At 29.1% G+C, this 27,472-nt stretch overlaps 1 protein-coding gene across 2 annotated transcripts in view; it reads right to left on the bottom strand.

The window, feature by feature from the left end:
- LOC142334269 (nucleolar MIF4G domain-containing protein 1) overlaps positions 1–27,472 on the bottom strand; it is a 228,614-nt gene that overhangs the window by 192,501 nt on the left and 8,641 nt on the right. The window contains exons 2-4 of one of the 2 annotated variants that reach the window (XM_075382173.1): positions 13,371–13,567; positions 9,281–9,340; positions 1,770–1,918 (exon numbers count right to left, since the gene is read on the bottom strand). The gene's annotated coding sequence lies outside the window, so the exon portion shown is untranslated. The remainder of the gene's footprint in view (positions 1–1,769; positions 1,919–9,280; positions 9,341–13,370; positions 13,568–27,472) is intronic. The other variant, XM_075382172.1, reaches the window with a different exon arrangement.

Consider the following 27,472-nt stretch of genomic DNA (forward strand, 5'->3'; position numbering starts at 1 on the left):
CATTTGCCTATGGAATCGCCAAGGGTCGAACACAAATAAACGGCTAATCATCAATCATCACTTAATAAATACATGATTCATGTTCTCCTTTGATGTTACATGCTGGGTCAGTTACAAATACCTGGCTGATTTATTTTTTCATATATTTCTAGAGAGTAAAGGTACTTGAAAAAACTAAGTAAACAAAAATTAAACTTCTTCTTTCAATGCAAATTATTTTATGAGAGTTCTAATATTTAAATAACTTGAAGCTGTCACATTTACAAAAAAACATAAATTTTCTTAGGAGAATTAACAACAAAAAATATGTAGAATACCAAAATAAGACAAAAATAAGAATGGATTTTGAGAAATTAATTTTGTATAAAAATTCAGAGTTCAATTATAAACAGATAAATGCAAGATATGAACTATTATATAGAAATAACTGTCAAAAGTTTCTAGTATTTTTTCACTTTTTGATAATTTATATTCATATCTTTGAATTCTAAAGTGCTACACTACACTATAATGTAGCAGAAAGCCACAAAATGATATGTACATTCTTACTCCTTCTCAGTTTTATGTATTGCTTCTGTATAAAAAGGTTTTCATTAAAATAATTCAGTTGATGCACTTATTTTAATACATTGTGTTACAAAGCAGTGAATAGAAAGGACGTTTTCATGTTCTACACTAGAAAAATTTTTTTTTTTATTTATCTATTATATTTTTGATAAAGATAAATGGGCACCATTTAATGCATATTAGCGCTGTAAAACAATCTATGGCAAAAAAGAACTGCCTTTAATTTTGATTCACAATTGCATAAAATACAAAACTATCAGTAACATAGTATTAATAGACCTATATTAAATAGTAAATATAGTAACTTATAAGGAATTCCCACAAAGGGTAATGAATTTTTACACTGATTGATGTACATTGATAAATCAAAATATATTTTAACAGAAAGTAGATGGTTGTAGGTACATGACACTATAATATAAAATTACAATGAGAAAAGTAAAAAGAACAATGAATTTTACAGTTAGTTGTTTATGCAACTATCATATATTATTATCCTCATACAAAACTAAAGCAGAAACACAGAAGTACCTTCGAAAATAGGTAATTCAATAAGAAACAGAAGAATAGAAATGTAATGTACAAAAAAATCTTCATTGGAAAGAAAAAAAACCATTAAACAAGACACGACAAGGCAGTTGTGTAGAAGCCAAATAAGTTTGAATTTCATGAAACTTTGATGATTTGTGTAGTATACTGCTACATGATTTTAACCAAGTTGGACTCTAGAAGCATTTCAAAATTATAATTTTTTTTTTAGCCATATATCTGGCTTTTTTGTGGAACGTAACTACAACTTCTTAATAGAGGCCATTATTGTCAAAGTTTTTTTTTTTTTATGAAAATAAGCCAACCTTAAGCCAACCTTCAAATCAATGCCATTCTGCAAGTTTCATGAAAACAAAATACACCATCCTTACATGAAGTGAAAAAGAACAAAGGGAGAGAAAGAATGGTATACATAAAAACATAATATATAGATTAGTATTTAAAATAAGAAATTGTATGAAGAAATTATTCGAATAATAAAATTAATTGTGGAAAAAAATAAAAGGAAATGTTAAGTATTCATTTTAAAGAATAAAGCTGTAGAATTTATAAGTATATTCGGTGAATTTTTACATCCAATAAGGAGTTCATAATGTCCTTAAAAACATTTGAAAGAACTTTGTACAAATAACAAAACTTAAAGGTACACATACCTTTGATGAGGAAAACTTTGCAACTTATTTCTTTTAGTAAGATTAATTTTTATTTCTTTAATGAATTTCTTTAGTTGGCAACTTCACTCCAAGGGGGTTAAAGCCTCGATCTATAGCTTAAAACCTTTTCTGCTATAACATGAATGTTCCTGAAAATTTGAAAGCAATCGGTTAGTTGATGGACTATCACACTTAAAAACACATTACTTGAAACATGAGTCAGATCCAGTAATCAAAAACGAAAGAGTAAGGCTGTACTGGAACAAAGAAATTACTGATAGAACAATTAAAGAAGTAATTACTACTATTTGGGTTTGAATACATATATCACTGTTTATCTTTGATAATTTGGGGCTCAGTTATTTTCAATGTCCAAAAACAATTGGCCTGAGATTAGAAATCAAAAAAAAAAAAATTCCAGTATAAGTGATGAAGGAAAATTCTGACATATTAAGGAAAAGTGGAAATCAAGATAAATGTCCGAAATATTCTTAAATAATTCAATATCAGTACAACAGCTGAGTTACTGTTATAAGCACTCCAATGTATAACTTACTAATATAAGAAGTCCAATCAGCATTAGAAAATGCAGTAAGCTAAGAATTTTTAGATTATTGCCATTTCCTTTCTTCTTATTAGCATATATTACTAATAAATTTCACTGATAGAAAGTATTTAAACTATAGAAAATAATTTGTAATGTTGTTTTTAGAGTAAATGTGTAATGTGAACAAACAAAAATGGAGTTGAGCTTAAAATACCTTGTGGGGGAACAACTAACTTGAGCTAACTTACTTTTAAGTGAGTAGGGGTAAACAGGAATTACTCAGGAGATGCATTCTAACAAACTCCTAATCATGACTAGCAGATAATTAAGTAGATTTAAAATTACTCATAGCTTAGCTTTAAAACAACAGAAAAGTAAAACACAAGAAAACAATAAATGAAATAAAAGTAAAAGAGAATTGTTAAAAAGTGTGTATAGAAAAAAATCTGAGGGATAGTTATAAACATGTAAAAAATTATGTTTAACAAAAGAGAAAGAGGAGGACCAATTCTTTTGTTAGGAAGAAGAAATTATTAATCTAGAAATACATTAATTGTTTAATAAAATACATCAGATTTTTTAAGCAGAACCAACATGGTTTTAGATAGGTTTTTTCTTTTTAATGTGGTGTTTAAATAGAATTGGATATTTATTCAGTTTTAATTTTATTAAATATTAAACACCTCTGTGCCATATAGTTTATTGTAGTATTTAAATTTGATCGAAAATTAATAGGCCTACTAATAGTAGGCCTATTTTAAGACATTATAAAATTTTAAGACCTTATAAAAGACATAATAAAAGTAAAATTTTTTTTATGAATACAAAATCTAAATAAATATTCACAATGTACCTAATATAAAACTGTTTTTTTTTTTTTTTTATGTTTGTCAGTGGTGGTATGCAATAAAGATTGTTTTTTTTAATTATCGACTCTTTTAAAGGCCATCTGAACTAAATTAATGAAAATTTAAAAAAAATACTTTCAAATATTTTGAACATTATTATGGCAGTCTTCAGTAACTCAATGCTATTTTTAATTAAAAGAATGAGTGGTATTTTTGAGTTAAGCAGAAAAATATTTAGTATGATACAAAAAATGTGTCAGATTTCAAACGTGTCAGTTCATTTCTTTCTTTTATCACTACAAATTTATATATACTTAATATTGTTTGTGTTGAAATCTGAGCATTTGTTTTGTGTATTTATGGAAGTTTTCCAGTTTTGGTAGATCTATAACTTTAATTTAATTTAATATCTCTATGATATGGTTAGCAAACATTGACTATGTATATATTATAGGCTATTATGTGTGTGGTATAGTAATTTGTTTCTCTATGCAATGGTTAACTTGAAACAAAACAAATTGTTTGTTTACACATGCTTTTACTTTATATATAAGCATGATGTACTTTTATTTGCGCAGACAATGACAACTGGAGCCTTATTTAGTGAAGTATTTCTGTATATAAAACCAATATCTAAAAAATTGGCAATATTAAATTTATTACAGAAACTATTAATAGAAGCTTAGTGAATCAGTTATACTACAAATAAACTTTGCCAAATAGAAATCAGTCTTCTGAAAATCACAACATCTACTCAACAACCTAATATTTTAAGAATTTTCATTTTTATAAGTAACATTATTTTAAATTAAAATATTGTTTTATGTTTAAATTAAAACTATAATCTTTATGATTAACATAACTTAAATATTTTATCTCTGGAACTGGGTTTAATTTTAATTAGTCTATGAACAACTATTGAAAAAAATTGAATAAAGAGAAAAATAAAATCTGTTTATTGAATAAAAAATTTACTTCAGTAACTAGTTTTTGTTTTATATTTTTCAGTCACAGGTTCAAGTAAAGAACCTGTCCCAGGTTGGATTGATAATTTGTATGGCACTACTGGAGTTGGTGTTGGATATTCAACTGGATTTAAAAGAATAATGGAATGTGATCCTAATGTTACAGCTAATATAATACCTGCTGATGTGGTAGCTAACATAATAATTGCTTCAGTATGGAATTTAAATTGTATGTAGGTGAGTTTTAAATTTTAATAAAAATTATAATACAAAAAAATATTTTTAATCATAAATTGAACAAATTTTAATTTTTAAGAAATTAAAACTGGTTTCGTGGAAGCAACTCTTTTCTGCAGTCTTTTAAGAATTTCTTGGTAAACATATTGATTTACAGTCTGTGCTGTAGGCAAAAACTCCTTATGGACAATGCCATTACTATCGAAGAAACAAATTATCATGATTTTGATTTTTGATCTCTTCATTTTTGCTTTTTTGGGACGTGGTGAGTTTGAAGTGTGCCACTCCTTGCTGTGGCATTTTGTTTCAGGGTCATACTCAAATATCCAAGATTCATCACCAGTATTAACATTTCTTTAACTGATACACAATTTCTGTCCTCCCAGGCTTCCAAGTTCCTTCTACCATCTCGAGATGTCTATGACGGGTGGTGGATGATGTGCTCGAAGAAGCAAAACAACTATAATTGATTGAGTGAGGCAGAACTTGAATCTCTGCTTATTAAATGATGAGTCATACACTTTGGTCATCTTCGTCTGGTAGATTCTCATGCATCAATTTATTCTTGAGTTCAGCATCCCTACTTCTATATCATACTTGGCGCATGTCCAGAAACTTCTTTCTCTTTCTTCAGAAACAGCCAAGATATGCTGCTCTGCTAGGCAACAGAGCTCAGCACTTTTTTTAGCTCTAGATTTTCAGATATCTCCAGTACTACTGTTATTCAATGTTATTTCCTCCTTTAGCGGCCTTCTCCTGTAAATTATTGTTTTAGTTTTTGTATATAAAAACTACACGCATCCGGTTATCTTACAAAAAGTTTAATAATATTATAAACAGCATGAATTCTGATGCTATAGTTCATACAGATGGATCTGTATAAACTAACACGATAATTCTGTTGGTTGTGCTTTTGTGGTTGGCAATAGAACATACTCATGTGTTTGGCCTTCCCAGCATAGTCAGCATTTTTGTCGCAGAGTTGTATGCTATTAATAAAGCCTTAAGTATAATTAACCAAACATATGACACGTAGTCATCTGTTCAGATTTCATGAGTGGCTTGCAGGCGATTAGTGCTACCAGACACGTTGGTGTCTGTGAAATTCACTCTATCATATCTGAGATAAATCAGCGTAACACAAGTGTGAGCTTCTGCTGGAGCACCAGACATGTTGGAATTTCAAGAAATGAGCAAGCTGATAGTGCAGCAAAATTGGCTAGTTTGTAGCCTACTTCAACTAATCGCGTTGTTTCTGATCACCTTGCCTGTTTTCTTGAGAGATAAAATGAATGGAAAGCTATCATCAACAATAAACTTCGTCCAGTTAAGAACACTATGTCATCGTAGAATTCCTCATGCAGGATTAACCGTTGAGAGGAGGTATGTGAATAGGGCACACTAAACTTACTCATGGACACCTCATGAATCAGACCGATGTGCATGTCGATGCGATCTCTTTTACTTTTTAATCTTTACATGGATCTAGCAGTTAATGATGTTAAAGAACAATTTAGATTCGGAGTAACAGTACAAGGTGAAAAGATAAAGATGCTACGATTTGCTGATGATATAGTAATTCTAGCCGAGAGTAAAAAGGATTTAGAAGAAACAATGAACGGCATAGATGAAGTTCTACGCAAGAACTATCGCATGAAAATAAACAAGAACAAAACAAAAGTAATGAAATGTAGTAGAAATAACAAAGATGGACCACTGAATGTGAAAATAGGAGGAGAAAAGATTATGGAGATAGAAGAATTTTGTTATTTGGGAAGTAGAATTACTAAAGATGGACGAAGCAGGAGCGATATAAAATGCCGAATAGCACAAGCCAAACGAGCCTTCAGTAAGAAATATAATTTGTTTACATCAAAAATTAATTTAAATGTCAGGAAAATATTTTTGAAAGTATATGTTTGGAGTGTCACTTTATATGGAAGTGAAACTTGGACAATCGGAGTATCTGAGAAGAAAAGATTAGAAGTTTTGGAAATGTGGTGCTATAGGAGAATGTTACAAATCAGATGGGTGGATAAAGTGACAAATGAAGAGGTATTGCGGCAAATAGATGAAGAAAGAAGCATTTGGAAAAATATAGTTAAAAGAAGAGACAGACTTATAGGCTACATACTAAGGCATCCTGGAATAGTCGCTTTAATATTGGAAGGACAGGTAGAAGGAGAAAATTGTGTAGGCAGGCCACGTTTGGAATATGTAAAACAAATTGTTTGGGATGTAGGATGTAGAGGGTAAACCGAAATGAAACGACTAGCACTAGATAGGGAATCTTGGAGAGCTGCATCAAACCAGTCAAATGACTGAAGACAAAAAAAAAAGAAAAAAGTTAATGAAAATCCAGTGTTTATAATTTATGGGTAACGAAGGTACAAATAAAGTTAATGTACTTTAAATTTAACTACCACTTCTCTAAAGGAGTCTCAATATATAAAAATAGTTTTAGTCATTGATTGTTTTTTGCATTAAATTTGAGAGAAGCAGATTTCAGCCTAAAAGCTTTTTTGTACTACTATTCTGAATCTTTAGCACAATTCTAGGTTCCTAGCAAGACTTACAACCTGCCCTACCAAATCAAAATAATTACATGTAGAGAAATGCTCCAGAAGTTCTGTTCCTTCAGTTTTGTAGTAGCTCACATTTCAGAAGTAAGTGCTTATCAATTACAATTGATTGTTGTATACACATAAAAATTGTTGATTGATTGTTGTTGGGTCTTCTCATATAATATATATAAGACAACATAATCCAAGAAAGAGTGAATGTATGATTGTTAAACATATTTTATTAGGTTAGGAACTCTTTAGTAAAGAAAACACAATAGGATGTTAAAAAACTGAAAAATATTTATTAAAAAAACCTTTTAATATTTATTTTTAAAAAAATCACCTAAAAAATGCTCTCAGATAAGTGACTTTAGAATATTGCTGTATTTTTAAGGATTTTCTTCAAGGTTTGCAGTAAAATATTTTTACTTGGAGTAATGTTATCATTAGGCCCATTAACATTGCTGTAAAAATGCAATTATGAATTTCTTTTTGAATTCAGAACAGTACGACAAAATCTTGTGAAAAACAGAAACTTTAATATTTTACATTAAGATTTTTTACATATGTACCATTAACAAATTTTGTATTTACAAAGACTATTTAATTACCTAATCCTTCAGCTACTATTAGGTACACTTTCATTGCCTGTACAATCTAAATAGGATATTCAGCAGGAACAGTGAATTTTCGAATATGATGACTTAATTTAATATGAGTGTAATTTAATATGAGAAAAAAAGGTGTTCAGTTGTTTACTGCAGTTTGTTTATGTTTACATTATAAAGTGCATAAGAATCCATTTGTAGTATATTTCTTAGTTGAATTTCTGTAGCTGTAGCTGTAGTTTGAATCTGCAGGTTTACTACTTACTGTAACTTCAAAAGTTTAGAATTTTGAGGAAATATAATTACTGTAATACTAATGAGATATTTTTCAAACTGAAATAAGCTAATCTTATACTATTTTTCCTGTATTGTTACCAGAAAACTTTTAAAAAATTTGTTACAGAACAAAAAAGGACAGTATTAAAGATCCACCAACGAATAAAGGCACACAAAATCCAATGACATGGGATAATTTCTGTCAACTTGGCAAAAGATTGTGGTCAATTTCCATCTTTGCCTAGACAATTCCCATTCTCATTCTGGTAAAGGACAAATTTAAATTCAGCATTTTTAAGTTCTTTCTCCATTATCTACCAGCATTACTGATAGATATAATTGCACAAAGAAAAAAGGTAAGCATTTGTTTTTAATGACAATTTATAACAGGAAACTAGAGCCAAGACTGGCCAGAGTTTATTCCTTGATTATACTTTTGTAAGTATTACTATTATCCACTTAAGAAAAGGAATCATGCCAAATGTTACCACTCTATCATAGAGGTGGACAAAATGGTTGAAATGAGTTGAAATTACAATTTAAAAGTTTAATTAAAGCCTATTTTTAAAAAAATATATATACAGACTATTTATATGAAGGTACGTTTATTTTCCCAGGGTAAGAGCCCACTAGGCTGGTCTAGTGGTTAACTCATCATCGCAAATCTGCTGATTTTGAAGTTGAGAGTTCTAAGGTACAAATCCTAGTTACTTTTATACAGATTTGAATATAGATCATGGATACCTACCGGTGTTCTTTAGTGGTTGGGTTTCAATTAACCACAGTTCTCAGGAGTGGTCGACCTGAGACTGTAAAAGACTACACTTCATTCACATTCATACACATCGTCCTCATTCATCCTCTTAAATAATATCTTATGGTTGTTCCAGAAGCTAAACAGAAAAGGAGAGATGATAAGTTGAGAATTGCTCAACTTTCCTGAATAGTGTCTATAACATTTTAAAGATTACTTCTTTCTAAATATTTGACCTTCAGTAATTATATCACTCTACTCACTTAGTGCTGTAAGTCCTGCTGTTAGTGCTGTAGAAATGTACTTTCACTCATTTACTTTCATTTTCAAATGAAACTAAACTTTTCAAATGAAACTTTCATTTTCACTTTTAGCACATTTCAATTAATCACACTCTATTGATAAATGTTTTATAAAAGAATCAGAAAATGAGGATATTAGTTGAAAAAGTTGCTGAGTAGACAAAGTGTTTAATCCAGAAAATTTGTACCTACAATTTTTTTATCTTCATACACTTTCCTAATGCTAAATTATAACATTAAGTTAGAAACAATTCTAAAATAAAAATTAATTAAATACCGATATCTATATTTACTTTACTGAAATTATTCTTTTTAAAATTCATATTATTCTGCTGTATTGTTAAAATTATATTTAATTTTTTTTTAAATAAAACACCTAGTACAGTATATTGAGATAAGACATACCTTACCTTAATTTTTCATTAAAGTACTTCATGGATCCTGCATCTTCAGTCATGATTGAAGTTATTCTGTAATAAAAATATAAAAATAAAAATACTAAAATAATGATTGTGTATTAATTTATTGCAGTATTTATAAGAACGTCTCCCTCAAATACTGTCAGCTATCAAATTGAAATTTTGTTTGTATTTATACATATAATATTTTTCTAATATATTTAATTTTATGTAATCTTTATTAATTTCTAATACTTCTAAATTTGTGTTAATATCAGAAATACAATGTTTATTGTTTATTAAATGTTTATGCATGTATTTATTTATAGCAGTCTTGGTGAATATTTTTAGTGAAAAAAACTGTGTTAAACATGTTATTCATTTTATTTTTGTTGGTATACTTTCAGGCAGCTAAAAATATCAGCGAATGTTGACAAATTTTCACAGTTAGTATCACATTTCTCTACAAGACAATGGGATTTTTCTAACAAGAATACTCAAGATTTGTGGAAATCATTAGATCAAAAAGATATATTTCCATTTAATATTGAAGATATTAATTGGGAAGAATATTTTTATAATTATATGAGAGGAATAAGACAATACTTATTAAAAGGCAATTTGTCAACTATTCCAGTTGCAAAGAAAAGGGCAAAGTGGTTAGTTTTTCAAAATATTTTGTTTATTAGGCATTTCACTAGATGGTATTCTCTGTTTTTATTCTTCTCTGCTAATCTCAAAAATATTTATAACATTCTTCATCATGCGATATCATTAAACAAATTTTATTATACTTTCAAATAATACTACTTCTAAAAACCTACTGCTCTGAGAATGAGTTATTAATGTTTTATTTTATACTGTTATCAATTGGTACAAGCAGATTTATTTGCTGCATAAATGGTTCTCTTAGTTGATGTTAATCCGTTTTTAATATCATCTTTACTTTCCCATTCCTTTGTGATTTTATCATTTAAATAACAAAAATTCTCATAATTCTGATATGTCACCTCTTTTCAACATTTTTGAACATCTACCTTTATATCAGTCATATTTCATTACTTATATTTTGTATCAAAATAATACCAAAATTTATTTTAATTAATTTTTTATTTCCACTAGAACAACTATATCATTAGCTAAATCCTTATTTTTAACCTATATTTATTAAACTTGCTTTTTCATTAATTATAAGTACAAGTTAAGAAAAATCATAGGCTGAGGTATTCATGTCCAATTCCTTTCAAAATTAAATCTTGTAAATTTTCTCTTGCTATTATAACAGCAACTATCTTTCTACAAATTGTATATATTATTCATTAGCTATACACCAACACAATTTTAAATATCTCATTCCATTTGACATTATCAAAAGGGTTCTTAATATCTACAAATAAAGTGAGTAGTATATTTAGGCAGATTTATTTGTCTTAGTGTGCCTCGGTTGATGTATAACAAATAACACATGGATTTTTATTCAGATGATTAAAGATATCACTATACTTTTTTAATAAAATTGAATAACTTTTTTGTAAGATAAATAGTCATTATTAAAAAAAAATGAAAGTACTTTTGTACTAATACAATACTACTATTATGAGATTAAGTTCCAGTTAATCTACATTATTCTGTGGACTGTAGATTAGTATTCAGTGAAATATGAATGCTTTTGTAAAAGTAACTTGTCATCACTGGTTCTCATTTTAAGAGTTCGTGCAATGATAAAAATTAAAAATATGAATTACTCTATTAAAGTGTTTAACAAGTCTCTGCAGGTGGCAAAAGATGGGATCAATCAACAAATGGCAGATAGACCTACAGACTGATCCCAGAGATCAGAGATGGCTGGACATGGGGAACTGGATATGAGTTGAACCAGCTCCTTAACAGTCACAGGTATTTTAAAGCATACCTGTGGGCGTGAATGTTGAGACAATTTGTTTTTTTACAAAAAAAAATATATTATATTATAATATAATATAATATAATATATAATATATTATATTATCAAAAATAATAAAAATATTAGTAATAATAATACATAATTGTTTGATTCTCAATAACATTTTTTTTTGTTTTTTTTTCCAGGATATATTTGTCAAATTGAATATTAATATTCTTCATTTTTGTATTTGGGTGCATCATTGTTTGCTGTTGGTTTCATTACACGATTTGGTTCAATAATTATAGCCTTAATTTATGATTATTTTACATACAGCTCAACACATTTACATGTTCTAAAAATGAAGAAAATAATGCAAGCTTCATTATCAGTTTTAATCCATAGATTATTAAAAAATATTTAGATAAATATATGAGGGTGATATACCAGTTCAAAATATTTCTTTAAGAGGTGGGATGTTTATATTTGATAACAATAATGATCTAAATGATGAATATGTACATGACTAAAATCACCATTCAATTCATTTTTTTTTTTTTTTTTTTTTTGTTTTGCAATGTAGATTGTAAAATTAAATATTAGTATTATATGAACCATCTAGGATAATTAGTGTTAAAAACATTTTGCTATTTATCAAATCTTTTATAATTACAATATATAAATGTTTAATTAAAATAAAATAAAAATTGATATATTTAAATCTGTGATGATGAATATCTCCTTCAGTTGGCAGGCATGCTATTGTATAACAAAATATATTTTGTCAATAAAGAAGATGAAGTTAAACTTCATTAATCATGATGAAGTAGCTTACTGCTGCAGATACAATCTTAAAAAATGAAACAAACTTTTATACTTGAAAAATATTCAGCTCAAAAATTTACAAACATTTTTATCTCATATGGAAAAGTTTACAATTTATTACTGATTTGTGGTATTATGAAGAAAGAATTATATGATGCTTAATTTAAAACTTTTAGAGCATTTACTATATATAACTAGCAAAATAATGTTGCTTAAACAAACTGGTCAAAAAAATTAATTACCAATGCAAAACAAAAACAAACTATTTTTTACCTTCTTATGCTGCTTTGTGTGATTTATTCATAAATTTTTACTGGTTGTAACATAGGGTGTAAAAGAAACTTATGTTTTAAAGAATACTTATTTATTAGTTTCATAGAGTCATTTCAATCATACCCCTACTATCTACAAGAAAATGATAATGAAATTGGTTTTTATAGCAGATAATGCTATTCATAGTAGCTGTAGAGGTACAATCAGAATACTACCTTTCCTGCAGCAAATGAGAAGATCAATTTGTTTTTTTGAAGTCTTTTTTTTGAGGTCTAGCTTTAAAGCAACACCACGAATGAAATTTTTGTGGATGAATATTCTTTTACCTCAGTCCTAAAAAACTAAACAGCTTTAAGAAACAAAAGGAAAGGATAAGAAATGGATTGATTTTGGTGAGTTAAGTTCAAATTCAACATGAATTTCGCCTTCAAAGTCTGTAAATGTTGTATTTTGAAGGTTGGGTTTCAATTAACAACTCAGTTTGAACTAGTTGGCTAGAGTCTATGCACTACGTAAATAAGCTATTGTCCATCACAACCAAAATACGATCTAAAGCAAAATATCGATCAACAATCACTTTTTGTTAATACATGCTGCAGATGTTTATTAACTAAATCTTATTTTTATTAGGACATTTTTTTTTAGAAGTTAACAAAAGTTAACATTTATATTGACTTTAACTTATTTCTAATCTGATAAATAAATTCATATTTACAATAATCTGGGAAGTGAAATAATATAAATGTAAAGTTTACAATATGTTTATAACATTTTCTTTGAGTTTGGATTTTTATTTTCTTTCAATTTTCATTTGGTTTTGGGTACTGTATGACTGAAGAAAAAGAAAAATACATCCAAAATATCTGTGGATGTACTTTCATTGTGTTCAAAGTTTCTTTTAATTAAAAATTATGACATCATCTTACCCAAATTATTCTGCAGATAAAATAGTACCCGAATCCCTGGGACACCTTAAATTACATAAGCTGATATCTAACACCTCATATCAGACATGCTTGGGAAATATGCAGAATGCCTATATACAAGCAGATGAGGTCATTAGTAAAAATACAAGAATAACAAATTTCAAGAATAAATAAACATGAATAGCAGTAACATTACCTGAAATTGCTTGGCTCAGTTGTATAATTTTTAGACATTTTTTTCTATTCTGACAGTTGCAGCACAATGAATTGTTATTGCTATATGTCCTTAAAACACTTTTTGATTTGTAGTTGAAAGGCCTAACATTGCTTTACTGCAATCTCTTCAGATTAATACAATTTTCTCAAACAAATAGAACGATGGGTGAAATAAATCTGGAAAGGATATCCATTCACAGTCTTAGTTAATCATAATTGCTTTATTTGTGTTATCATTTTAAAAATAAATGAAGTATTCATAAATTATTGAAGCAAATTATATGATAGACAGTACACAGTCATCTGTGATGATGACTAAAATATAATTTAACACTTCTCTAAAATTTGAGATTATTTCACATTTTTACAGTTAAATCTTCCTCAGTTTTACAAAGTACTATTCACAAAATTAAACATAATTTTCATAAGATACACCTCTAATGTTTTTATTCATAATATTATTATATTTTATTTTTCAACGTTTTTCATGTTTGAAAGCTCACGTAAAAATATTTTATCACAAAAATTTGTTGATTACCTTGAATTTTCTGTATGCTTTCAGCTAACTTAAATAAGAAGTTCATTATAATATGCTATTTTTCAACTAATACTCTTCTATTAATGAGAGTTATATTTTTATTATTGTAGTCACATGAAAGTTCACCAATATTATTATTACATCTGTCATTCTTGATATTAATAAATAATTTTTTTATCATTTTAAAATTACATTTAAGAAAAAGTATTTTTAATTATCTAAAATGTCATATATCAAAAGTTCCATTATTGATATTAATAACAGTTATAAATTTTTTTTCTTTCATTCTTGGTTGAGTTAATAAATATAACATCATACAATCAATCAAAATAAATTTGCATGATAAATCATCAGAAGTACGGCTCATAACAATTCTCTCGTGAATTGTTAGTCCAACAACAAAAACAACACTTATTCAGTAAAATCTTAAGGTTCAGAAATGTTTTTTCCCAGTTAGGTTTTGTAAATATTCAAATCTGAAAATGTGAGATACCTAGATTTTGTAACAAGAGGCAATATTAATATTTCCATGATTAGCTTGTAATAAAATGCACTACATTTTTTTTAGCATTTGACAGAAGGCTAGTTACTTGAAAACAATCCTACCAGAAAGATAACATTTAATAACATTATTGAAGGCTATTTGATTTGCAGTGACAGCAAATACTGTAATATTAACATAATTAACTTGGAATTATATGCAAATACGATAGATGTTTAAGTAAGAAAAGGTAAGCAGCCAAATATAGAGAGTAGGACATAGTTTTGTAATTTTCATCATAGATTTACACTGGAGTTTCAATTATAAATCTTTTGCTAAAGTATCAGGCAAAGCAACTTCGTGTTTAATTGCTTACTCACAATACCATATTCCAGCTGGTCTGAAATAGGTCATCATAGGTCAAAATTGACCATTTTACTAAATTCTTCAAACTGAGTGGCTAATAGTTCAGCAATTTCATTTGATGATCTACTTTACTTCTTCAGATTGAAGGCAATGTATTTGGTTAAAGCAGGTGTAGCTAATAGTTTTTGCCTCCAGACTGAATTAGAAAAAAAACTGTTTAGTATGGGCCAAACGGAATATTAAAATTAAAAAATATTAAATACAAAAACGATTCAAGTAAACAAAATTTTATTATGGAATTTGTTGTACTTTTATTTAGATTCATTAAAAAATAGGTTTGTTTACAAATATATTTTGAGCTGAATATTACTAAATATTTCTTGGCAAGTTTTTTAAATTTCTGTATTTTCCACTATTTAATTGCTTATAAAAAAAAACCTAATATTGAAGAATTTTTCACAGGCTGCATAAATTCATTACACGGACCATATGTTGGCCATGCCTGGGTGAAAGTATGTATTCTCACAGAAAGCCTTCACTTTCTTTCAAGTGTCTGCCGCAGTCATATTTCTGCTAATGGATCACACATTATTGCAATATTTTTTTTTTTAATCTCTTACACCTTTTTGCAAATACTGTATTTTTTAAAGGCAACTAAAGTTTTTAATGTTGGACATTTCTTGAAAGCATTGTATGTTTTTTATTTTTTTGATCACTTCACAAATCTCATTATTCCACCATTCATGGTGGTTTCCTGGGTCTCCCTGATGTTCTGTAAATAAGTATTAAAGCCAAGTCAAATATAAAATCAGTTATTGTGATGACATCACTTTCAATAACTCAAGTTTTTTCTGGGAGGTTTGTGTTAGCAATGAAGCTTGTTCAAGCTGCCTTGTCGAATAACCATCTTTTACAGATGGGATTCATTTTCATTAGAGCACCAGTTGAATTTGCACCAAAAGTGGTCACTTTTGTGAAGGTTTTTTTCAAAACCTTGAAAGAGTACTTTGATGCAATTGATGCAACTATAAATCTATGCAGGATTTCATTAAGCTTCTGACATTAAAATAAGTTCCTGAGCCATTATTTAATACAACTATTTCAGAATTTATAAGGAGCCTTTCCAACTCTCTTGCTCGGGGATTTATTCAGTCTAATCCCCAAAGAGTATTATGTGCATTAGTCACCCATTAGTAGTAGGGTAGTGGATGGAGGAAGCTGGGCAATTAATTGCATTATGTCATCCTCTTTCCAGTCAAAGTTTGGTAAGTGTATGTTGCAGAGAGTAATCTAATGGGTGCTTCATTCTGATTGTGACCTCTGACCCTTATACTTGAAGGTTGATCTCACAGATGAATATTACACTTTCTTAATTTAAAATATCATCTTGGGGAAAATGGGTTTCTTACAGATATATACAAATAGGGTCCAAATCATTTAACAATCATAGAAACTCAAGGATACTGTCAAATATCCTTGATGCTTCACTGCAAATCAATTTATTTATGTAAGAGGATTAATTTCCGAGTTTGCCTTTTCGCCAACCCTTTATCTTCTCCATCCTAAAAATTGCTTCATTGTCTAAAATTATGTGAAAAAGGAGAAACAGTCACCCCTTATGTTGTTTTAAATGGTCTCTCTGGTTTGGTAAGTAAGATCACCTGAGAAGAAAATGGCATCAAATGCTCTTTAGAGTTGGTTCTGAAAAAATTACTTTCATAACTGGTTCATCTGGTGGATTATGTACCTGAACCTTAGCCTCAATTTTATATAGTTTTTTAGTCTGTCAGATGCACTTTTATTTTCATTCGAAAGAATTTTAAATTTACTCAAACAACCATTGAATTTATTTGTAAAGTTTTTCATGTAAGTAAATACTTAGCAAAACTTCCCATTTGAGAGTCAAGTGAATTTTCACTAAAACCTCAAACACAAGAAAACGATGAATGGAATTATTTACAGTAATGGTTATTAAGCTTCTTATGATAAGTCACAACATTTCGTTCACCAAAAAAACATAACTAACATGATAACCAGTAAAACAGTTTCGTTATGTAATTTTCTTTTCTCTATATAATGGTTACTTTTGTTAATATTTTTTTGGTAGTTATGATTTTTTAAAAGAACAATAAGAAAAGGCTTATCTTCGCTAAATTACCACCTTCCCTCATAATCACCAGGTATTAAGGTCTGAGTGAACTCTTCTAGTTAACAGCTCTCTGCAAACTCCTTACCTCATTATGAACACATACTAATTTAAATTATTCAAAAAAGAATAAAATTATTCAAAATTAATTATATCAAATCAAATTATTCAAAAAAGAATAATTATTATAAATTTAGGCTTTTGTCTTTGAAACTTTTAACCTGATTTTATGTGATTTTTTTTAAATTCGTGTTGCATTATATGGATTTTTACAGACGAATTAATTCATCACAGAAGCTTACGAGTAAGGTTTTACGTAAGAATGTGAAAATGGAAATTTGTAGCGTATAAAAATGCCGTCCCTGACTGGGATTCGAACCCGAGACCTCCTGATTAAAGGCCGTAGCAGAGATAAGCTTATATGATTTAAATAATATTAAGAGAAATGGAAAAATTACAAAATATTTAACAGATTTTTATAATATCTAAATTCATGAAAAATTAATGCAAATTTCTTCTTTTTTTGTTGTTTAGAAAACTACATATTCTTATGCCGTTTAATACGGATAGTTAAGTCTAATGATGTTATAAAACTTTTCTCGTTAACTTCTGCAAAAAAACTCTGCTTATATTCTTACATTCTTTAAGGGAAGTATAACAGACTTGTTACCAATGTGGAAATCTTTAACCCCATTTTACCCATCTAACCATTTAACTATTGTGCTTAGTGCTTTGTGAACGATAAATCTAGTAGAAAATTTTAACACTGTCACGGTTGACTTATCTCTAGCTAACCAGCTGGTTATGGTGCTGTTTTTCCCTCTTCTTTCATTTCGTTTATTTTTTTTTTTTTTTAGAGGAAGTGCAAAAAAGATTAACTTCGTTCATGTCTGACAGCTTTTCAGAATAAAAATATTTCCAGAGTTAAAAATAAAAGTTTTAACCAAATAGAACAATTTATTTATTTTTTAATTACTGGAATTTAATATAATTTATTTATTTAAATCTCTCCTCTATGAATCATGAGACCTTGCCATCAGTGAGGGGGCTTGAGTGCTCAGGGATACAGAGCAGCTGGACCGAAGGTGCAACCATATCGGAGAGGTATCTGTTGAGAGCCAGACTAAGGAATGATTCCTGAAAGAGGGCAGCAGCTCTTTCAGTAGTTGTTAGGGGCGTGAGTCAGAATGACTTAAACGGCCATATCAACATCACTCAATCCTCTGAGTACTGCGCAGCTGAAAGCAATGGAAAACTACAGCTGCTTTTTTCCAAGAAATGTGGCTCTCTGCATTTTCATATAGCAATGATGGAGGCGCCTTCTCTGGTAAAATATTCCGGAGGTAAACTAGTCCCCCGTTCGGATCTCCGGGTGGGGACTACTAAGGAAGGGGTCACCAGAAAATTAAAAAATAACATTCTACGAGTCGGAGCGTGGAATGTTAGAAGTTTAAAAAAGGTTGGTAGGCTAGAAAATTTAAAAAGGGAAATGGATAGGATAAATGTGGATGTAGTAGGAATTAGTGAGGTTCGGTGGGAAGAGGAAGGCGACTTTTGGTCAGGTGATTTTAGAATAATTAACTCAGTTTCAAATAATGAGCAGGCAGTAGTAGGTTTCATAATGAACAAGAAGATAGGGAAGAGAGTAGAGTATTTCAAAACGCATAGCGATAGAATCATTGTAATAAGGATAAAATCAAAACCTAAATCGACAACGATTGTTAATGTCTATATGCCTACAAACGCCCATGATGATGATGAGGTAGAGTGTGTATACGAAGAGATTGATGAAGCAATTAAACATGTAAAAGGAGATGAAAATTTAATAATAGTTGGAGATTGGAATGCAAGCATTGGAAAAGGCAAGGAAGGAAATATTATAGTGGGTGAATACGAGCTGGGCAAAAGGAATGAAAGAAGGGACTGACTTATAGAGTTTTGCACGAAGTATAATTTAGTAATTGCCAACACCCAATTTAAAAATCATAATAGAAGAATATACACTTGGAAAAAGCCAGGCGAAACTGCAAGGTATCAGGTAGATTATATCATGGTTAAGCAAAGATTTAGAAATCAACTCGTTGACTGCAAAACTTACCCTGGAGCAGACATTGATAGCGACCATAATTTGGTTATAATGAAATGTAGATTGGGGTTTAAAAACCTGAAGAAAAGGTGTCAGATGAATCGGTGGAATTTAGAGAAGCTTGAGGAAGAGGAGGTAAAGAAGATTTTTGAGGAGGACATCGCAAGAGGTCTGAGTAAAAAAGATAAGGTAGAAAATGTAGAAGAAGAATGGGAAAATGTTAAAAAGGAAATTCTTAAATCAGCAGAAGCGAACATAGGCGGAATAAAGAGAACTGGTAGAAAACCTTGGGTTTCAGACGATATATTGCAGCTGATGGATGAATGTAGAAAATATAAGAATGCTAGTGATGAAGAAAGTAAAAGGAACTATCGGCAATTATAAAATGCTATAAACAGGAAGTGCAAACTGGCGAAAGAAGAGTGGATTAAAGAAAAGTGTTCAGAAGTGGAAAGAGAAATGAACATTGGTAAAATGGACGGAGCATACAGGAAAGTTAAGGAAAATTTTGGGGTACATAAATTAAAATCTAATAATGTGTTAAACAAAGATGGTACACCAATATATAATACGAAAGGTAAAGTCAATAGATGGGTGGAATATATTGAAGAGTTATACGGAGGAAATGAATTAGAAAATGGTGTTATAGAGGAAAAAGAGGAAGTTGAGGAGGATGAAATGGGAGAAACAATACTGAGATCTGAATTTAAGAGAGCATTAAAAGATTTAAATGGCAGAAAGGCTCCTGGAATAGACGGAATACCTGTAGAATTACTGCGCAGTGCAGGTGAGGAAGCGATTGATAGATTATACAAACTGGTGTGTAATATTTATGAAAAGGGGGAATTTCCGTCGGACTTCAAAAAAAGTGTTATAGTCATGATACCAAAGAAAGCAGGGGCAGATAAATGTGAAGAATACAGAACAATTAGTTTAACTAGTCATGCATCAAAAATCTTAACTAGAATTCTATACAGAAGAATTGAGAGGAGAGTGGAAGAAGTGTTAGGAGAAGACCAATTTGGTTTCAGGAAAAGTATAGGGACAAGGGAAGCACTTTTAGGCCTCAGATTAATAGTAGAAGGAATATTAAAGAAAAACAAACCAACATACTTGGCGTTTATAGACCTAGAAAAGGCATTCGATAACGTAGACTGGAATAAAATGTTCAGCATTTTAAAAAAATTAGGGTTCAAATACAGAGATAGAAGAACAATTGCTAACATGTACAGGAACCAAACAGCAACAGTAGTAATTGAAGAACATAAGAAAGAAGCCGTAATAAGAAAGGGAGTCCGACAAGGATGTTCCCTATCTCTGTTACTTTTTAATCTTTACATGGATCTAGCAGTTAATGATGTTAAAGAACAATTTAGATTCGGAGTAACAGTACAAGGTGAAAAGATAAAGATGCTACGATTTGCTGATGATATAGTGATTCTAGCCGAGAGTAAAAAGGATTTAGAAGAAACAATGAACGGCATAGATGAAGTCCTACGCAAGATCTATCGCATGAAAATAAACAAGAACAAAACAAAAGTAATGAAATGTAGTAGAAATAACAAAGATGGACCACTGAATGTGAAAACAGGAGGAGAAAAGATTATGGAGGTAGAAGAATTTTTGTTATTTGGGAAGTAGAATTACTAAACATGGACGAAGCAGGAGCGATATAAAATGCCGAATAGCACAAGCCAAACGAGCCTTCAGTAAGAAATATAATTTGTTTACATCAAAAATTAATTTAAATGTCAGGAAAATATTTATGAAAGTATATGTTTGGAGTGTCGCTTTATATGGAAGTGAAACTTGGACAATCGGAGTATCTGAGAAGAAAAGATTAGAAGCTTTGGAAATGCGGTGCTATAGGAGAATGTTACAAATCAGATGGGTGGATAAAGTGACAAATGAAGAGGTATTGCGGCAAATAGATGAAGAAAGAAGCATTTGGAAAAATATAGTTAAAAGAAGAGACAGACTTATAGGCCACATACTAAGGCATCCTGGAATAGTCGCTTTAATATTGGAAGGGCAGGTAGAAGGGAAAAATTGTGTAGGCAGGCCACGTTTGGAATATGTAAAACAAATTGTTAGGGATGTAGGATGTAGAGGGTATACTGAAATGAAACGACTAGCACTAGATAGGGTATCTTGGAGAGCTGCATCAAACCAGTCAAATGATTGAAGATAAAAAAAAAATCTAATTTAAACCTCTTTTTTCTTTTCACCTCTGACAATACGGCTGGTTCATAACTATAGGGTTTATGTGAACCCTAAGTTACAATAGATTGTTCAGCAATTAAAAATTAATAAACAAGAATGTCATGACACAAACTCCAAACAGTCCTTTAAAGAATTAAAAAGTAAAATAGAATAAAAAAACAAAAATCTATCAACAAAAATTTAATTTACAAGAACAACTTTCCCAAAAATATTAATAAAAAAGAAATCTATGAATTTAAAAAACAATTCACCAAACTAGAAGAAGAAGATAAAGAGAAAGAAATAAAAATGCAAGAAACGTCAAATAGAATCAAAATATTCTAATATAACCAATGAAAAACTAATCTTGAAATCATAGGCATAAAGAAGCAAAATAAAAACCTACAACAAATTATTTATAAAATAGAAAAGAAACATGTTGAACAAGTTGGGGGAAAAGACATAGAGGAAATCTACAGATATATGCCCAATAAAATAAATTAAAGATAAAGAGAAGGAAATATCATAGTAAAATTCATATATAACTCAAACAAGGATTAAAATGTATAACTAAAGAAAAGCAATTATAACAAATATAGATGTAGAGAACAAACTGGATTAACAGAATATTTATATGCATGAAAGCTTCACAAATCAATAAAAAAAATTCTTTTGGGAAGTAATCCATTTAGTTCTTCAAGGAAAAGTCCTTTTTGAATGGTCAGGACTATGAGAAACAATAGATCATATCTCAGTCAAAAAAGAGGTAATGGAAATGAATCAACAAAAAAATATGTATATATAAACCACAGATTTACTTACATCAAAATCTTTACAAATCAACAAAAAAGATTCTTCTGTAAATCAAAACTATACATCTGATAAGAACATATAGTAAAACCAACTACAGATCCAACTAAATCCAAATATAATTTTTATATAAAGCAAATAAAAGCTTAAGGACCTTTTTCAGTAACCTTTTTCTTTTTCTTTTTAAAAATAATAAAAACATTTTTACATTTATATAATAATAACCAAATAACATTTTTTTTAATAATTATTATTATATTTATTACTGAAATATGTGCCTTTAAATTATTACAAAACTAGGTGGACCTGGAACAATTGTAGTATTGATGAGTCTCTGTTTTCCAAAAGAAAATATAATAGAGATTGAATGTTACCACAATAGCGAGTTTTTGGAGAAATTATTCATGAAACAAAAAAATGTTTCATGTGTGCTGTTCCTGATAGAACAAAGGAGACATTAATGTCTACAGTTGTAGCATGTATTGAACCAGGTACTAAAATCATATCAGATTTATGAAAAGTTTTGTATAGAGATTGTATAGATGTAAAAGATTGTATAGAAGATTTAGAAGGTATGAATTATATACTTACACAAATGACAATAGAAATAGACAAGTCCTCATTTTCAAAAAGAAAGTACAATACGGGCAGAATTCTTTCAAATCAGTGGGCATTTGTAGAGAAATTATAAATATAATCTAACCAAACTTATCCTACACTCGTTTTGCTCGCTAACCTTGACTAATTACAAACAGATACAGAAAACCATAGTGAAAACTTTGTTGATCCAAAAACAGATGCATATAATCAAAGTAATGAAAGTTTGTGGTGGTGAGCTAAAAATCACAATAAGAAGGAATGTGACCCTAAAGAGCTATTGGGTTATTTTAATAAAAATTATGTTTTGGAGATTAATTTGGTTATTAAAAAACAAAAAAAATATGGGTACTTTGTTACTTTTTGAAAAAATTGGTACCCACTCACCGGAAAAGGACCAAGCTTAGCCACAATTTTATATATACTGGTTTTGATGTTTCTTCATTGGACAAAAAGTATATATAACACTATAAAAATTTATTTACATACTCAAACAAAAATGAATCTGAAAATGCAAAATCATGAAATATTAATGAATAATAATGAAAAAATATATAATACAAATTGGAAAATACAACAGTACAAATAATAAATACAAGCCTAATCTAAATATAATCCTCATTAAACAGAAACAGCTTAATGTAAAAACTGGTGTACACTAAATATGCAATTAAAAAGAATGGGAATTGAAAAAGACATAATTTGTCTATCAGAAGTCAATTTATGTAAAAGTAATATTTATAATGTAAATGGATATAATAAAATATCAAAACAGAGAACATGAAGAAAATGGAATTATAATATTTATAAAAGAGAATGTAAGGTATACAATCCAAAAGCCAAAACTATAAAAAGTAAAATCTATAGAAATTGAAATTATCAAGAGTTAAAAAAAAAATCACTTAATAGTAATACATAGACCACTATCAGGAAGCATAATTGAATTTATTGAAGAACTAGAAGAATATCTGAAAATTGAAATAAATCAAGGGAAAATTAGCAGTGATTTTAATATAAATACAATAGATGAATCATTAATTCTAGCAAAAAAATATCTGAACACACTATCTGCATTATGGATTACTACTATGATTCCTGAATCATTCCACTTTTGAAGTGAATGGCCAATATGAATAAAGGGGATTAAAGTTAAGCAAACTGTTTTAAATACTAAATAATAAAATAGCAAAATAATAGATGTTGCTCTTAATGATTGAGTAGCTTACATTTTCGTGTTTCTTCTTAACCATTTGTTTTTTACATTTGGATTCAATTACAAAAAAATGTTACTTTAAATAGATGTTCTTAACAATTGAATAGCATGCTTTTTTCAAATTTTTTCTTAACTAATTGTTTGTTATAAGTTTTTTATCTTTTATTACCTTATAAGTTTGTTATAAGGTTTATCATGTTTGCATGAATCACCGATAAATATGTTTTTAAAATACATAGGGCTCAAAAATCTACCACACTCTTGAGTCAGACTGACATACCTTCAAACATAATTTTTTCTTAGCTTTAGACATTATTTTTATTATTATTATTATTATTATACTACAATTAACACTGCATATTTTTTAAATCTTTTTATTTGTTAAAACTAATTTAAATTGTTTAGTTTTAGGTGCTGCTTGGTAATTTTGATAATTATCAATATGTTATATATAGTGCCATATTATTTCTCCAAGTTCCACATTGAACTTGTTAGAGCCTGCCTGCCAAAATGCCTTATAGTTACTCTTCAAAGTCATAAGAACAAAAGAATTGCAGTCTTTTAAATGTACCAACAATATGTAAAATATTGCAAATCAAAGTTCCAAAAGAAACAAATATGACTCAAATCGAATTGACAATTGAATGTTTATTTCCAGATGAAAGAGATCTTAATGTCAATAATCATAAAACTGAGGAGATGCACATGCTGTTCTTCAATTGTACCCTTAAAAAGAATACACCATACAGATTTCAAAGACTAGCATTACATGACCATGTTGATAGGTTGTACTTGTAATTTCCGTTCAAAGAAATTACTTAAAAATTTTACATTCTAACATCATTGGGTATGTTGTGCTATTTTGATGGAAAATGCAATGTTTTCACTGATGATTCTTTAAATAGAAAATGATTGGATCATGATCAAGAAACTGTTATTGGCCACAACTTTACACAACTTATTTTCCACAACTTTACTCTATGATCAGTTCAGTTCCCAACATTTCAACAATAAACTTGTACATCGACTGTGGCATATCACTAGTATTTGGAATAAAACATGAAAAAGTCACATTCACTGTTAGCAAAATGCAAAAGAGTTTGCTGGAAATGGTAAAAAAAAACACATTGTTAATTTTCCTAAAGACTTAAATGTGAATTTTATCAGATTAGATGTTGCTATTTACAAAAGAAATTAAGTGTTACTTTTACCTTACATCATAATGTATTAAGATAATCCGAATCCAATGAATATGCTCAACCAAAAGGCATCGCCCCTAAAAAAATTTTTTAAATGTGAAAAAACAAAATTATACAATATTCAAAATGAAAAAACCCAAATTTATTATTTCGGTGAACATTAATTCATTGGTGTCAAACATCATTATTCTGAAAATTCCATAATCAAACATGATGTTGATAGGTGCAGTGAAAAACCAGTAAGTGTGAATGAAAAAGCACATTATTGTAGGTAAAGCTACTCAATCAAATTCAACAATTTCAAACCAGTTCAACAAAAAGCAAAAATTGAAAACATACATGACAAGAGATGCAAAAATGAATTTGATACATTTGAATGATAATCACATGAAAATCAGACAAAATAATCAATGGATAAACAATAATCAAAAGGTTGCCTTTAGATCAATAATTCAAAACACTACAACTTATTTACCTTATGAAACTATTTACTTTTAACAACCCAAAAAGAGAAAGCCACTTCACTATTAAGTAGCCACTTCTCATTAACTACCCAAATAATATATATAATACTCATAAAATAAAATACATTCAATATTCATGATGAAAGTAATTAATCAATTGAAGAGAATAAATAAACAAAATTTACTTATTTACCAAGAAAAATTATATTTTGCCATATTTTCAACACTATCATATCAAACTGTGTGAAATATATAACTGTAATTTAGCCTGGGTCATTGTGATCACTATCTTTGGATCACTTCAGAAAATGTTTTATATTGTTTATCTGATGCATTTTAGGTGTTAGACTGGCAGAGATTGTTAACCCTAACTGCATGTGGGAGATTGATAATTCAAGGCTGAATACTATACCCAGCCACCATTTTGTAATGAATAGTACACACCCGGCGGTTCAAGATTCGAATCCCAGTCAGGCATGGCATTTTCACACATGCTACAAATCATTCATCACATCCTCTGAAATAATACCTAACAGTGGTCCGAAAAGTTAAACAAAAAAACAATAATCTTATGGGAGTTTATCAAGCTCACCGATGTTTTTATAGATGCAATATTATAAGATATAGACCACAATTTGTTTAAAGCAATGTAAACAAGAATAATGCTTACTCGTATGTACAAACTTAAACAAAAAAATTCAAATTGTGATAAAAACGAAATGTTTAATAATAAATAAAAGTAATAAAATCATTTGTTTAAAGTAATAAATAGTATTTAATAAATGAAAAATAAAATAGTTCAATAGGCATTGCAAAATATTTATAAAATATTTTTTGATCATATGGTGACAGAGGAATATTTTGCAGAGGTATTTCAGAGGTAATAATTTTTTGTGTTAGCTGGATGTACAAGGTGAAAAGATGAGTCAGCGGGTAAGTAATGGGAGGACGGCATGAGACAGAGAAGGTTGATAAACAGAACGGGTTCATTGCAGCCTATACCGTTTCTATAGTAAACCATGGGAAGTATGCTCACTTGCATACTTAAATTGTGTACATACTTCTGCACTAAACACTATTTTGGTTTTTTTCAATTATTATTTCATTAGGGCATGTTTTATAACATATTTTTAGAAATACCGGTATTTTTACTTTATCGACTGCAGCTCTATTGCTTCTACGTAAATGCTACAACTATAAAGAGTTTGTATAACATATTCATCGGCCCAAAATTTCTATATCGGGTTTTTTTGCAAATGTCGACGTTTCATAACCTCCCCGAGTCCAAAAAACGGTTTTTTAAAAATCCGTAGAAATTTAGGAAAGATGTATGTACATTTGTTGGCCTGTATTTTGATTAATATCTAAGTGTAATTAGTGGCTGAACGAACATTTTCTTCGAAAATGGCCCAAAAATTTTCTACATAAGGAACTAGATGCCATTAAGTTTTGGAGAAAATTAAAAAAGGGAGGGTAGTTGTTGCCATTTTTAATTTTTGTTTTATGTGTAGTGGTCGAAACTTTTCTCGCGGTTCTCTTCATTAAAAATTCCAAAGTTTTAAGTCAATCAATATATGGGGGGGGGGGGGGATATTCAATATTGTATCTAAAACGAGTTGACCAAAAAGGTTGAAATATGGCACTAATATTTTTCTACATACATGTATATTTTTCTCCCACGAAAAAAATGAGAATTCACAGGTTCGTGAATTAATTTCATTGTTGCTTCCATTTTCATTGGGGAATGTCCTTCTTTTATTAAATGCGCTACATAATTAAAATCTTGTTTTTGATTTTTAGAAGTGAAATGGAAGAAGAAGATATATAGAAAGTAATGGTGTATATCCAAAATAAAATGTTAAATGCAGTGCAACATACATTGACAAACGGAAAGGAAATTAAAATTAAGATGTAACTAACACATGAGATTTTTAAAAAATACTTTCACAAATGTGTTAAAGGAAGAAGAATGAACATTTT

This window comes from Lycorma delicatula, chromosome 1 (genome assembly GCF_047948215.1).
Source record: "Lycorma delicatula isolate Av1 chromosome 1, ASM4794821v1, whole genome shotgun sequence".
Lineage (NCBI taxonomy): Eukaryota > Metazoa > Arthropoda > Insecta > Hemiptera > Fulgoridae > Lycorma > Lycorma delicatula.